We start from the raw sequence: 12,845 nt of genomic DNA on the forward strand, positions 1-12,845 counted from the left end.
AGTAAGGAGCTGGTCTTTATTTTCTGGCTCGTTACCGGTAACTGGCAATCGTAGGGTCCGGGCCAAAGTGTGGGGCGAAATGAGAACGGAGTCAAGGCTTTTTTGTGCGGAACGCAGGTTTTATTCGATCAATCTTTTTTTATCGACTCTCTCCCTACACACGTACGTCACACACACACAGACACCGTTTTAAAGTGGCAGGGCTGGACGGTGACACCGTGTTCTGAAGACATGGCAGCAATATGTTGCAATATGTTGCCATGAAACTACTCGTCCCTGGGTGGACTCGAACCACCAACCTTTCGGTTAACAGCCGAACGCGCTGGCCGATTGCGCCACAGAGACTCTGTCAGCAACCGTATCAACCCGTATCAACGCGACGTGTATTTGGAATGTTTTGGAGGTGCACGTCAGGCTACGGCGTAGGGGTCCACGTCCACGTCGTAGCTACATCGTCGAAATGACGGAGAAGTATAAACTACGTTTTAGAGATCAGTAAGTCTAGAGTGTGCCCCCTATTCTGTGTGGCCTCTGCTACATGCTGAGTCAGCCCAAAGTTGTCCAGAGTGTTACTCAGGTCTTTAGTCCCTTTGTCCTGAGGGTTGTCCATGTGGATGTTAAAATCACCAACAATAATTACACAGTCAAAATCAACACAGATCATAGACAGCAGTTCACTGAGGTCATCAAAAAAGTCTCAAAAAAGTCTGCACATTGCGGTGCTGTTTTTTCAGCACACAACACCAGTTCTGATTTCTTTACAGCGGCTCCCAGTCAGGTTCAGAATCCAGTTCAAAGTTCTTGTTCCCACATTCAGAGCCTTGTGTGTTCAGGCCCCTTCATATGTCAAAGATCTCCTGCAGCCCCATCATAACAACAAGACTCTGAGGTCCTCTGATCAGGTTTGTTGGTTGTTCCTCCATCCAGGCTGAGAACTAAAGGAGACTGTGATTCAGAGGTTGTTGCTCCTACACTTTGGAATTCCATTAGATTTAAGATGTGTGAGAAAAGTGGACATTTTTAAAAAGCCTCTTAAAACACATCTATTTAACCTGGTTTTCTGAAAAGTATTGGATACTGTATGGTATGCTTTATCCTTATTTAACATCGTAATGTGCTTCAGTTATTAACTTTTTATTGTTTTATTTTTATTGTAAAGCACTTTGTGACATTTGTTCTTGAAAAGTTCCATTTAAATAAAATTTACTCACTGACTTAAAACTCGACACAGATTCAGATCTCAGAGTTCATGTGAGACGCTGCTCAGAACAAAACTGTCTGAAGACGTTTTCTTTTATTCTGATTTTCACACAAAACAGAAGCACAAACAAAACAAAACAGAGAAAATGTGATGAGTTATTTTAAAAAGAAATAAATACTTTCAAATACAATCTTCATTGAGTTCATATTACAGTCACTGGTTTCTGGGAGCAGATTTAATGCTTTGCTACAGGAACTCTGCACATCTGCCAGTCGGATGGCCACCCTTCCTGAGTCTGGTTCTGCCAGAGGTTTCTTCCTGTTAAAAGGGAGTCGTTCCTTTCCACAGTCGCCACAGGCACGCTCAGGACGGGAGATTGGACTGAAGACAAGTTTCGGTGCAATCTGTTGGTTTCCTTAGCTAGGATATTAATTTTTTGAATTGGCTCTATATGAATTAATTGGATTATGATTACAATGAATTGAATTCCAATTGGCTTGAATTGGACTATATTACTTAAGTGCCTTGAGATGACAATTGTTGTAATCTGGCGCTATATAAATAAAATTGAATTGAATTGAAATTGAAATACAGCCTTCATAAGTTCTGCCACCTTCTTTTCCTGTGTCTTTGTTGCCTCCTTCTGTGCCTTTAGTTTGGAGGCAAGAGCAATATTGGAGGCAGTCTTTTCTTTGAGTTGTTCTTTCAAGCTCTCTAGCTCTTTCACAACTGACTGATATTCAGTTTCAGATACTGTCTGTTTCACAAAATTCTGCAATGACTTCATTGCATTCCTTGAGCTCCTGCTCACACTTTTCACGGAGATGACGCTCACATGTCAAACTGTTTTCCAGGTCCTTCAGTTTTTCCTCCGAAATGGAGCAGCTATTCTCTGCTGCGACTCTTCTGTCTTTTTCTCGTGTTAGAAAGAAATTCTTTTTCAGCAGCTTAGTCCTGACAATATCCATCCGATGGTATAAATAGTTGATCTTGTCCTTATTATGTTGGTAAGATTCCTGTAATTTCTCTGATCCATAATCTTCGTCGGCAGCAGAGGCATTAGAGGGAATCTCCTCGGTTTGTGAAATTGGAAACTTCCAGGTGACGCAACGAACTTTGGAGGCCTGGGGATGATCCTGCACAAGCTGGACGTCCTCGGAATGAGGAGTCACAGCCGCAGCAGAGACCTGGGATGGTTCCTTTTCCAACAGCTCAATTTCTGAGCTTGATGTTAAAATTTCTGATCTGTTGGTGGGTTCCTCCAAACTTTCGTTACTGCCAAAAGTAATGTTATATTTGTAGGAGGCCTGGGATTGTTCTTTTTCAAACTGGTCATTTCCTTGGCTTGATGTTAAAATTTCCTGCCTGTTGGTGGGTTCCTTATAACTTTCGTTACTGCCAAAAGTAATGTTATATTTGTTGGAGGCCTGGGCTTGTTTGTCGGTTTGTGAATTTGGAAACTTCCACGTGACGCGACAAACTTTGGAGGCCTGGGGATGATCCTGCACAAGCTGGACGTCCTCGGAATGAGGAGTCACAGCCGCAGCAGAGACCTGGGATGGTTCTTTTTCCTCTTCGTCATTTACTGTTTGAGGAGACGGGGAATCCTCCGAGGCCTGGCATTGTTCTTTTTCCAAAAGGTCATTTTCTGACTTGTTGGAGGGTTCCTCATAACCTTCATTATCACCAAAAGTAATGGTATATGTGTAGAAATCCTCAGGTAAATCGTCGTCTACCATGTCACACCACTGAAGTTGAGCAGATGATATCTTGGTTTGACTCATTTTGCTTGTTTTTAAGAGCTTGTCAAAATGACTATTTAAGATAGTAATAAAGTGTTGTTTTTAAGAGTTTGTCAAAATGACTATTTATAATAGTAATTAAGTGTTGTTTTTTTAGGCGATGTGAAAATCGTTTACTGTGACTTTCAAATTTGCTTCCAAAACTGGACGTGTTTCTTCAGATAAACTCCTGACGAACTGTGAAAAAGGAGTGAAAATGTCTGGCCTATATAACATTTGTGAAGTCAAACAACATCAGAGGTGACATCAATTGTGATGTCAAACAACATCAGTGGTGACATCACAAGAATAATGTCAGTTTTTAAAATGTTTCCAAGATAAGCCTTTTTCCACATATGATATGTTTTTCCTGCAATTCCATTCAGTTTTATTTATATAACGCCAAATTACAACAAATGTCATCTCAGGGCATTTCAATGATATAATCCAATTCATTTCAATTTGAGTTCAATTCTTTGTAATCATATTCCAATTAATTCATTTAAAAATGAATCCAATTCATTCACACAGAGCCAATTCAAAAACAATTTCCTGACTAAGAAACCAACAGATTGTACCAAAACTTATCTTCAGTCCAGTCTCCCAAACTTGTATTATATCTAATTAGATATAACTTTGAAAGTCCCATTTTGAAAGTGGAGTTTTAAGCCTTAAAATAAGTGATTTTTAGGTGGCTAGAATAGAATAGAAAAATACTTTATTCATCCCCCAGTCAGGGAAATTCAAATTAAGTCAAGTTTCTCATAAAATCATAAATATTTGCAATGATTTTTTGTTAATCGCTAGAACATGTTCAAGTCTCTGTAACAGAATGCTGTGATCGATCGTATCAAATGCAGCACTGAGATCCAACAGGACAAATACAGAAACAAGTCCGCTATCAGAGGCTAAGAGGAGATCATTGGTAACTTTTACCAGTGCTGTTTCTGTGCTATGATGCACTCTGAATCCTGACTGAAACTCTTCAAAGAGATTATTTCTATGTAAATGATCAAAGTTTAACTGCAACTATTTTTGCAAGAACTTTAGACAAAGGGAGATTAGATATAGGTCGATAATTAGCCAATACACACTGCTCAAAAAAAAAAAAAAGAAACTTTGAAAACAGATCTCAGTGGAAGAATCATACTGCATATCCAGGCAATGTGTGAAGGATGAAAGACCACAATTGGCATTAATGATAAACACAGACTGAATTCAAAGACACCCCTATCATGTGAAAAGGGCGAAAGGGCCATTGTAGCAACTGAAAATGATACCAAGTGGCCCCCACATGATTGTATGCATTCATTACAACATTGGGGCATGCTCCTAATGGATCAACATACGGTGCCCTGAAGGGACATTTATCCCAAATGTGGAAAAGAGCATCACTGAACTTCTGAACATTCAGATGCAACCCAACTGTATGAGTTTAACCAAGACATGTCCTAGAGGTTTTTTTCCTAGAGCATGACAGTATACTCTACAAGGCCAGAGTATACTGTCATGCTCTAGAAGGAACACAGGACCCACTGCACCAGTACATGGTCTCACAACAGGGCCAAGGAGTTTAACCAGATATCCATGGGCAGCTGTTGTTCAGGTCTGTGTATCCTTCAGTGGATATGCAGAGTACTACAACATGCTCCTTGACTGGAACATGGGCCCAAGGAGAAACTGTTAAGCGCACAGGAGCCCAGAGGGTCATGTCATCAGTAGTGACACTGACCAGGGCAATATTGCAGTGCCCAAGAATCAGAGAAGGCAGAAATTAAAAGTTGATGGTTTTATTCCAAGTAAATAAAATGCATCTTAAGCCAACGCCAGGACAGTCTGGTTGCCGCTGGACACATCCGCCAGGACAGTCTGGTTGCCGCTGGACACATCCGCCAGGACAGTCTGGTTGCCGCTGGACACATCCGCCAGGACAGTCTGGTTGCCGCTGGACACATCCGCCAAGCGGCAACCAGACTGTCCTGGCGGATGTGTCCAGCGGCAACCAGACTGTCCTGGCGGATGTGTCCAGCGGCAACCAGACTGTCCTGGCGGATGTGTCCAGCGGCAACCAGACTGTCCTGGCGGATGTGTCCAGCGGCAACCAGACTGTCCTGGCGGATGTGCCATCAACTTTTAATTTCTGCCTTCTCTGATTCTTGGGCACTGCAATATTGCCCTGGTCAGTGTCACTACTGATGACATGACCCTCTGGGCTCCTGTGCGCTTAACAGTTTCTCCTTGGGCCCATGTTCCAGTCAAGGAGCATGTTGTAGTACTCTGCATATCCACTGAAGGATACACAGACCTGAACAACAGCTGCCCATGGATATCTGGTTAAACTCCTTGGCCCTGTTGTGAGACCATGTACTGGTGCAGCGGGTCCTGTGTTCCTTCTAGAGCATGACAGTATACTCTGGCCTTGTACCACAATTTATACCACTGAATGGGCCCCACACGTTTCTGACATAAATCCAATAAAATAAAAAAAAAAAAACCTCTAGGACATGTCTTGGTTAAACTCATACAGTTGGGTTGCATCTGACTGTTCAGAAGTTCAGTGATGCTCTTTTCCACATTTGGGATAAATGTCCCTTCAGGGCACCGTATGTTGATCCATTAGAAGCATGTCCCAATGTTGTAATGCATGCATGCAATCATATGGGGGCCACTTGGTATCATTTTCAGTTGCTACAATGGCCCTTTCGCCCTTTTCACATGATAGGGGTGTCTTTGAATTCAGTCTGCGTTGATCATTAATGCCAATTGCGGTCTTTCATCCTTCACACATTGCCTGGATATGCAGTATGATTCTTCCACTGAGATCTGTTTTCAAAGTTTCTTTTTTTTTGTTGAGCAGTGTGTATTGGCTAATTATCGACCTATATCTAATCTCCCTTTGTCTAAAGTTCCTGAAAAACTAGTTGCAGAACAACTTTGATCATTTACATAGAAATAATCTCTTTGAAGAGTTTCAGTCAGGATTCAGAGTGCATCATAGCACAGAAACAGCACTGGTAAAAGTTACCAATGATCTCCTCTTAGCCTCTGATAGCGGACTTGTTTCTGTATTTGTCCTGTTGGATCTCAGTGCTGCATTTGATACGATCGATCACAGCATTCTGTTACAGAGACTTGAACATGTTATTGGGATTAACACACAATCATTGCAAATATTTATGATTTTATGAGCTACTTGATTTGAATTTCCCTGACTGGGGGATGAATAAAGTATTTTTCTATTCTATTCTAGCCACCTAAAAATCACTTATTTCAAGGCTTAAAAGTCCACTTTCAAAATGGGACTTCCAAAGTTATATCTAATTAGATATAATAAAAGTTTGGGAGACTGGACTGAAGAGAAGTTTTGGTGCAATCTGTTGGTTTCTTAGTCAGTAAATTGTTTTTGAATTGGCTCTGTGTGAATGAATTGGATTCACTTTTAAATTAATTAATTGGAATATGACTCAAATTGGCCTTAATTGGATTATATCATTGAAATGCCCCGAGATGACATTTGTTGTAATTTAGCATTATATAAATAAAACTGAATGGAATTGCAGGAAAAACATATCAAATGTGGAAAAAGGCTTATCTTGGAAACATTTTAAAAACTGACATTACTCTGTCTTGGTAAACACTGCTGGTGGGAAACATTACACTGGTTGCTGAAAAACTGGCAGAAGTGGACCTTGCAACGTGACAGTGACATGAAGTATTCAGCTGAAGTCATCAAGTGATTAACAGAGAACAAAAAACAACATTCTGGAATCCGGACTGCAATTTCAGACCAGACCAGACGAGAGACAAAACAGAGGCCTTCAAACCTGCAGATCATCACAGAATAAGATCCAATTTTCCAGTGGAGGCATGAAGAAAGCAGTTGTGAGTACCATAACATACAATTAATGCATTAAAACTGACCTGGACAATAATATTTTGAGATTTCACAGAAAAAAAGTTTAAAAATGTATAATCATAAAACTGAACAAGAGCGCAAAACAACACACAAGATGGTGGCTGAGAACGGAGCGCCATTGCTCTTTTTTAGTCTTATCACTAAATTGTGATGTCATCACTGATGTTGTTTGACATCACAATTGATGTCACCTCTGATGTTGTTTGACTTCACAAATGTTATATAGGCCAGACATTTTCACTCCTTTTTCACAGTTCGTCAGGAGTTTATCTGAAGAAACACGTCCAGTTTTAGAAGCAAATTTGAAAGTCACAGTAAACGATTTTCACATCGCCTAAAAAAACAACACTTAATTACTATTATAAATAGTCATTTTGACAAACTCTTAAAAACAACACTTTATTACTATCTTAAATAGTCATTTTGACAAGCTCTTAAAAACAACAAGCAAAATGAGTCAAACCAAGATATCATCTGCTCAACTTCAGTGGTGTGACATGGTAGACGACGATTTACCTGAGGATTTCTACACATATACCATTACTTTTGGTGATAATGAAAGTTATGAGGAACCCTCCAACAAGTCAGAAAATGACCTTTTGGAAAAAGAACAATGCCAGGCCTCTGAGGATTCCCCGTCTCCTCAAACAGTAAATGACGAAGAGGAAAAAGAACCATCCCAGGTCTCTGCTGCGGCTGTGACTCCTCATTCCGAGGACGTCCAGCTTGTGCAGGATCATCCCCAGGCCTCCAAAGTTTGTCGCGTCACGTGGAAGTTTCCAAATTCAAAAACCGACAAACAAGCCCAGGCCTCCAACAAATATAACATTACTTTTGGCAGTAACGAAAGTTATAAGGAACCCACCAACAGGCAGGAAATTTTAACATCAAGCCAAGGAAATGACCAGTTTGAAAAAGAACAATCCCAGGCCTCCTACAAATATAACATTACTTTTGGCAGTAACAAAGGTTTGGAGGAACCCACCAACAGATCAGAAATTTTAACATCAAGCTCAGAAATTGAGCTGTTGGAAAAGGAACCATCCCAGGTCTCTGCTGCGGCTGTGACTCCTCAGTCCGAGGACGTCCAGCTTGTGCAGGATCATCCCCAGGCCTCCAAAGTTCGTTGCGTCACCTGGAAGTTTCCAATTTCACAAACCGAGGAGATTCCCTCTAATGCCTCTGCTGCCGATGAAGATTATGGATCAGAGAAATTACAGGAATCTTACCAACATAATAAGGACAAGATCAACTATTTATATCACCGTATGGATATTGTCAGGACTAAGCTGCTGAAAAAGAATTTCTTTCTAACACGAGAAAAAGACAGAAGAGTCGCAGCAGAGAATAGCTGCTCCATTTGGGAGGAAAAACTGAAGGACCTGGAAAACAGTTTGACATGTGAGCGTCATCTCCGTGAAAAGTGTGAGCAGGAGCTCAAGGAATGCAATGAAGTCATTGCAGAATTTTGTGAAACACTGAAACCACCAGTATCTGAAACTGAATATCAGTCAGTTGTGAAAGAGCTAGAGAGCTTGAAAGAACAACTCAAAGAAAAGACTGCCTCCAATATTGCTCTTGCCTCCAAACTAAAGGCACAGGAGGAGGCAACAAAGACACAGGAAAAGAAGGTGGCAGAACTTATGAAGGCTGTATTTCAATTTCAATTCAATTCAATTTTATTTATATAGCGCCAGATTACAACAATTGTCATCTCAAGGTACTTAAGTAAAATAGTCCAATTCAAGCCAATTGGAATTCAATTCATTCTAATCATAATCCAATTAATTCATATAGAGCCAATTCAAAAAATTAATATCCTAGCTAAGGAAACCAACAGATTGCACCGAAACTTGTCTTCAGTCCAATCTCCCGTCCTGAGCGTGCCTGTGGCGACTGTGGAAAGGAACGACTCCCTTTTAACAGGAAGAAACCTCTGGCAGAACCAGACTCAGGAAGGGTGGCCATCCGACTGGCAGATGTGCAGAGTTCCTGTAGCAAAGCATTAAATCTGCTCCCAGAAACCAGTGACTGTAATATGAACTCAATGAAGATCTTTTTAAAATAACTCACCACATTTTCTCTGTTTTGTTTTGTTTGTGCTTCTGTTTTGTGTGAAAATCAGAATAAAAGAAAACGTCTTCAGACAGTTTTGTTCTGAGCAGTGTCTCACATGAACTCTGAGATCTGAATCTGTGTCGAGTTTTAAGTCAGTGAGTAAATTTTATTTAAATGGAACTTTTCAAGAACAAATGTCACAAAGTGCTTTACAATAAAAATAAAACAATAAAAAGTTAATAACTGAAGCACATTACGATGTTAAATAAGGATAAAGCATACCATACAGTATCCAATACTTTTCAGAAAACCAGGTTAAATAGATGTGTTTTAAGAGGCTTTTTAAAAATGTCCACTTTTCTCACACATCTTAAATCTAATGGAATTCCAAAGTGTAGGAGCAACAACCTCTGAATCACAGTCTCCTTTAGTTCTCAGCCTGGATGGAGGAACAACCAACAAACCTGATCAGAGGACCTCAGAGTCTTGTTGTTATGATGGGGCTGCAGGAGATCTTTGACATATGAAGGGGCCTGAACACGCAAGGCTCTGAATGTGGGAACAAGAACTTTGAACTGGATTCTGAACCTGACTGGGAGCCGCTGTAAAGAAATCAGAACTGGTGTTGTGTGCTGAAAAAACAGCACCGCAATGTGCAGACTTTTTTGAGACTTTTTTGATGACCTCAGTGAACTGCTGTCTATGATCTGTGTTGATTTTGACTGTGTAATTATTGTTGGTGATTTTAACAACCACATGGACAACCCTCAGGACAAAGGGACTAAAGACCTGAGTAACACTCTGGACAACTTTGGGCTGACTCAGCATGTAGCAGAGGCCACACAGAATAGGGGGCACACTCTAGACTTACTGATCTCTAAAACGTAGTTTATACTTCTCCGTCATTTCGACGATGTAGCTACGACGTGGACGTGGACCCCTACGCCGTAGCCTGACGTGTACCTCCAAAGCATTCCAAATACACGTCGCGTTGATACGGGTTATAAGGGCTGTGAATGTTGCTGGCAGAGTCTCTGTGGCGCAATCGGCCAGCGCGTTCGGCTGTTAACTGAAAGGTTGGTGGTTCGAGTCCACCCAGGGACGAGTAGTTTCACCAATAAATCGTTGATATCTTAAACATATTGCTGCCATGTCTTCAGAACACGGTGTCACCGTCCAGCCCTGCCCCTTTAAGACGGTGTCTGTGTGTGTGTGACGTACGTGTGTAGGGAGAGAGTCGATAAAAAAAGATTGATGGAAGAAAACGAATAAAACCTGCGTTCCGCACAAAAAAGCCTTGACTCCGTTCTCATTTCGCCCCACACTTTGGCCCGGACCCTACGATTGCCAGTTACCGGTAACGTACCAGAAAATAAAGACCAGCTCCTTACTACGGTTCGGAGGCAGAGGGTTAAGAAGGTAACACTGGGGGCTCGTCCGGGATTTAAAAGTTGGCTAAAAGTGAGAAGAAGAGCTGTGAACGCGAGAGAGCATGGCGACACGCGGCAATGTTTTTGAAAGACACGGGGAGCTCATTAGCCCAAACGTAAGCACCAATCCGTTTTTAACGGACATAACGGACTCTATTGATTCAACTGGCAGCAGATGTGTCGCCGGCGGGGAGAGTTATAACCCGTTTCTAGTTAGCATGGAGCTAACCGCCGGAGCAACGGATCTAGCCGCAGGTGAAGCGGCAGCCCGTCCAAAGACAGCGCTGCTCAGCGGGACATGGCTACCGACCCCACCGCCCTCAGCACTGACTAATCCCTTCCACACGCCAGCAAAGCAGGACGGCGCAGCGGTCGGTGAGTCTATGGTTCCCCCTCAATACTGTTGGGTTGGCCCTGGAAATATGGTTTCTACCCCAGCTGTAGCCGTACATTACGGCATGAACAATGACTTTAAACAGACTTTTGATGGACGGCCAGCGAACCCCTTTTCCCCTGCAAACAATGTGCATGCCAGCATGAACCCAGCCACTCTGGCCCATACACCAGTCTCCCAGTCTTCTGTGCCCCCCTTCACACCTTGTATGTCCCAGTCTGTGAGACACGTTTATGCAGAACGGGCTAATGGGGCAGAGTCCTCCCAGTGATGCACCATTTCACCGGGGTAAAGAGCATGACTCCAGAGGATATTCACAGCCTAGCTGGAGAAGGGCCGAGCTGGCCCCACAACGTCCTTCCTCTCACATGATGTGTGGCGGTGATTTTATGGACAGTAGCGATGATGAACAGTATGGGCAGAGAGAGAGAATCCCCACCTTACAGCCAGGTCGTTTTGATGGGTCGGGGTCATGGAAAGGCTCTACCTGTTTGAGAGCTGTGCTCAGGCCAACCACTGGTCAGAGAAGACCATGGCCGTGCAGCTCAGATTTAGCCTGACTGGTGCTGCTGGTGCTATTGTCCACAAAAACCCCAGATCTACTCGGTGGAGTTACCAGTGTATTGTGGATGAAGTGGATGCCGCCTATGGGCCATGTTCGGAGCATGCAGCAGCCATAGGCATTGAACTGAGACAGAGAGTGAGAGGGACGAGTGAGGCTCTGCACAGTCTGAGGGATGATATCTACGAAAAAGTTTCCATTGTGTATGCAAATCGTATAGAGCGGGAACAGGAAGTGGTTCAAAGACTACTGGAGGAGCAGCCACGCACCCTGGCCAGAGCATACGAAGTAGCACACCGGTACGAGACGACCAGAAGGGCTGCCAGAGCGGTCACCCAGCTGATGCAGCCAGGTCAACGCGGTTCATCAGAGCGGAGAGCCAGGGCAGCAACGGTACGCGAAGATACAGGTGTGATGCTGTGTGATGAACTAGGAGGGGAAGTTATGAGGTCCACCAACCCAACAAACAGGAAACCGAGATTTCGCCAGCAGTGGCTGCCAAAGAAAAACAGAAATGTTGAGATGACCTCAGCCGAGATCATCTGTCACAACTGTTCGGGTGTAGGACATATACAGAGGAACTGCCCTTCTCCTCGTCGACCCAAACCGCACACCCCGAGTGTCGACCTGACCCCAGTTCTCCGTCCCGGCACCGTGGTTACCTGCACCAGCGGAAGGTGAAATGAGTGTTAAAATACTAGTACATGGACTGGAAATGTGTGCTCTGCTAGACTCTGCTGCTCAGAGAAATGTGCTGCCTCTCCACCACTTTGACTCTATTCCTGTCGAGTCCAGACCCCAGATTCAGCCGTCCACTGCACAGGTCTTACAGGGCATCGGGCCCAAGGGCTTGACAGTCATGGGGGAAGTCAGTCTGCCAGTGCTCGTGGCAAGCAGGATTACCAATGTGAATTTCATCATAGCTGACACGGCTGAGGGCACCGAGGTTATCCTGGGGCACCCTTTTCTGCGGCAGGCACGTGCCCACCTGGACTATGGTCACAGAGAGATAACCCTCTTCGGTGAAAAGGTCCCCCGTTTTAACCCAAACCACCAGCTTCAGGTGCATATTGTCAGAGTGGCCTGCACAACTGTGTTAGCGTTGGGTTGTGAATATGTAGTGCCCGGCATGGCCCGCCTCCGCCATGCAGCTAGTGGAGACATGATGTTGAGCCCAACCAAAAGCTTCATCGAAAAGCACCATGTGTTAGTGGCCCACATTGTTGTTCGGACGCGGCAATCAACCAACATCCCCATCAGAGTCTTCAACCCTGGCACTGCACCTGTCACGCTAATGAAAGGGTCTGTGGCCGGCCTCCTTCAGCCAGCAAAGGTTATGGGAGAGGTAGAGCTTCAGCAAAGGGAGGCCTTAACAGTGTCCGAGCCTGTTAATTCTGACTCTGTTTCTGTCCCCAGTCACCTGCAGTCCCTGTACACTGAGAGCTGTGCCAGCCTGTCAGAGGATGACCATAGAAGGGTGGCCAGCCTGCTGCAATCATACAG

General features: G+C 43.6%; 2 non-coding genes across 2 annotated transcripts; one reads left to right on the top strand and one right to left on the bottom strand.

Moving 5' to 3' along the window:
- Nucleotides 1-271: 271 nt before the first annotated feature.
- On the bottom strand, nucleotides 272-345 carry trnan-guu (transfer RNA asparagine (anticodon GUU)). The gene has a single exon. It is a non-coding gene; the product is annotated as a tRNA-Asn (tRNA).
- A 9,641-nt stretch (nucleotides 346-9,986) lies between these two features.
- Nucleotides 9,987-10,060, top strand: trnan-guu (transfer RNA asparagine (anticodon GUU)). The gene has a single exon. It is a non-coding gene; the product is annotated as a tRNA-Asn (tRNA).
- Nucleotides 10,061-12,845: the final 2,785 nt, after the last annotated feature.

Source organism: Leuresthes tenuis, unplaced genomic scaffold (genome assembly GCF_036924035.1).
Source record: "Leuresthes tenuis unplaced genomic scaffold, fLeuTen1.0.hap1 SCAF_19, whole genome shotgun sequence".
Taxonomy (NCBI): Eukaryota; Metazoa; Chordata; class Actinopteri; order Atheriniformes; family Atherinopsidae; genus Leuresthes; species Leuresthes tenuis.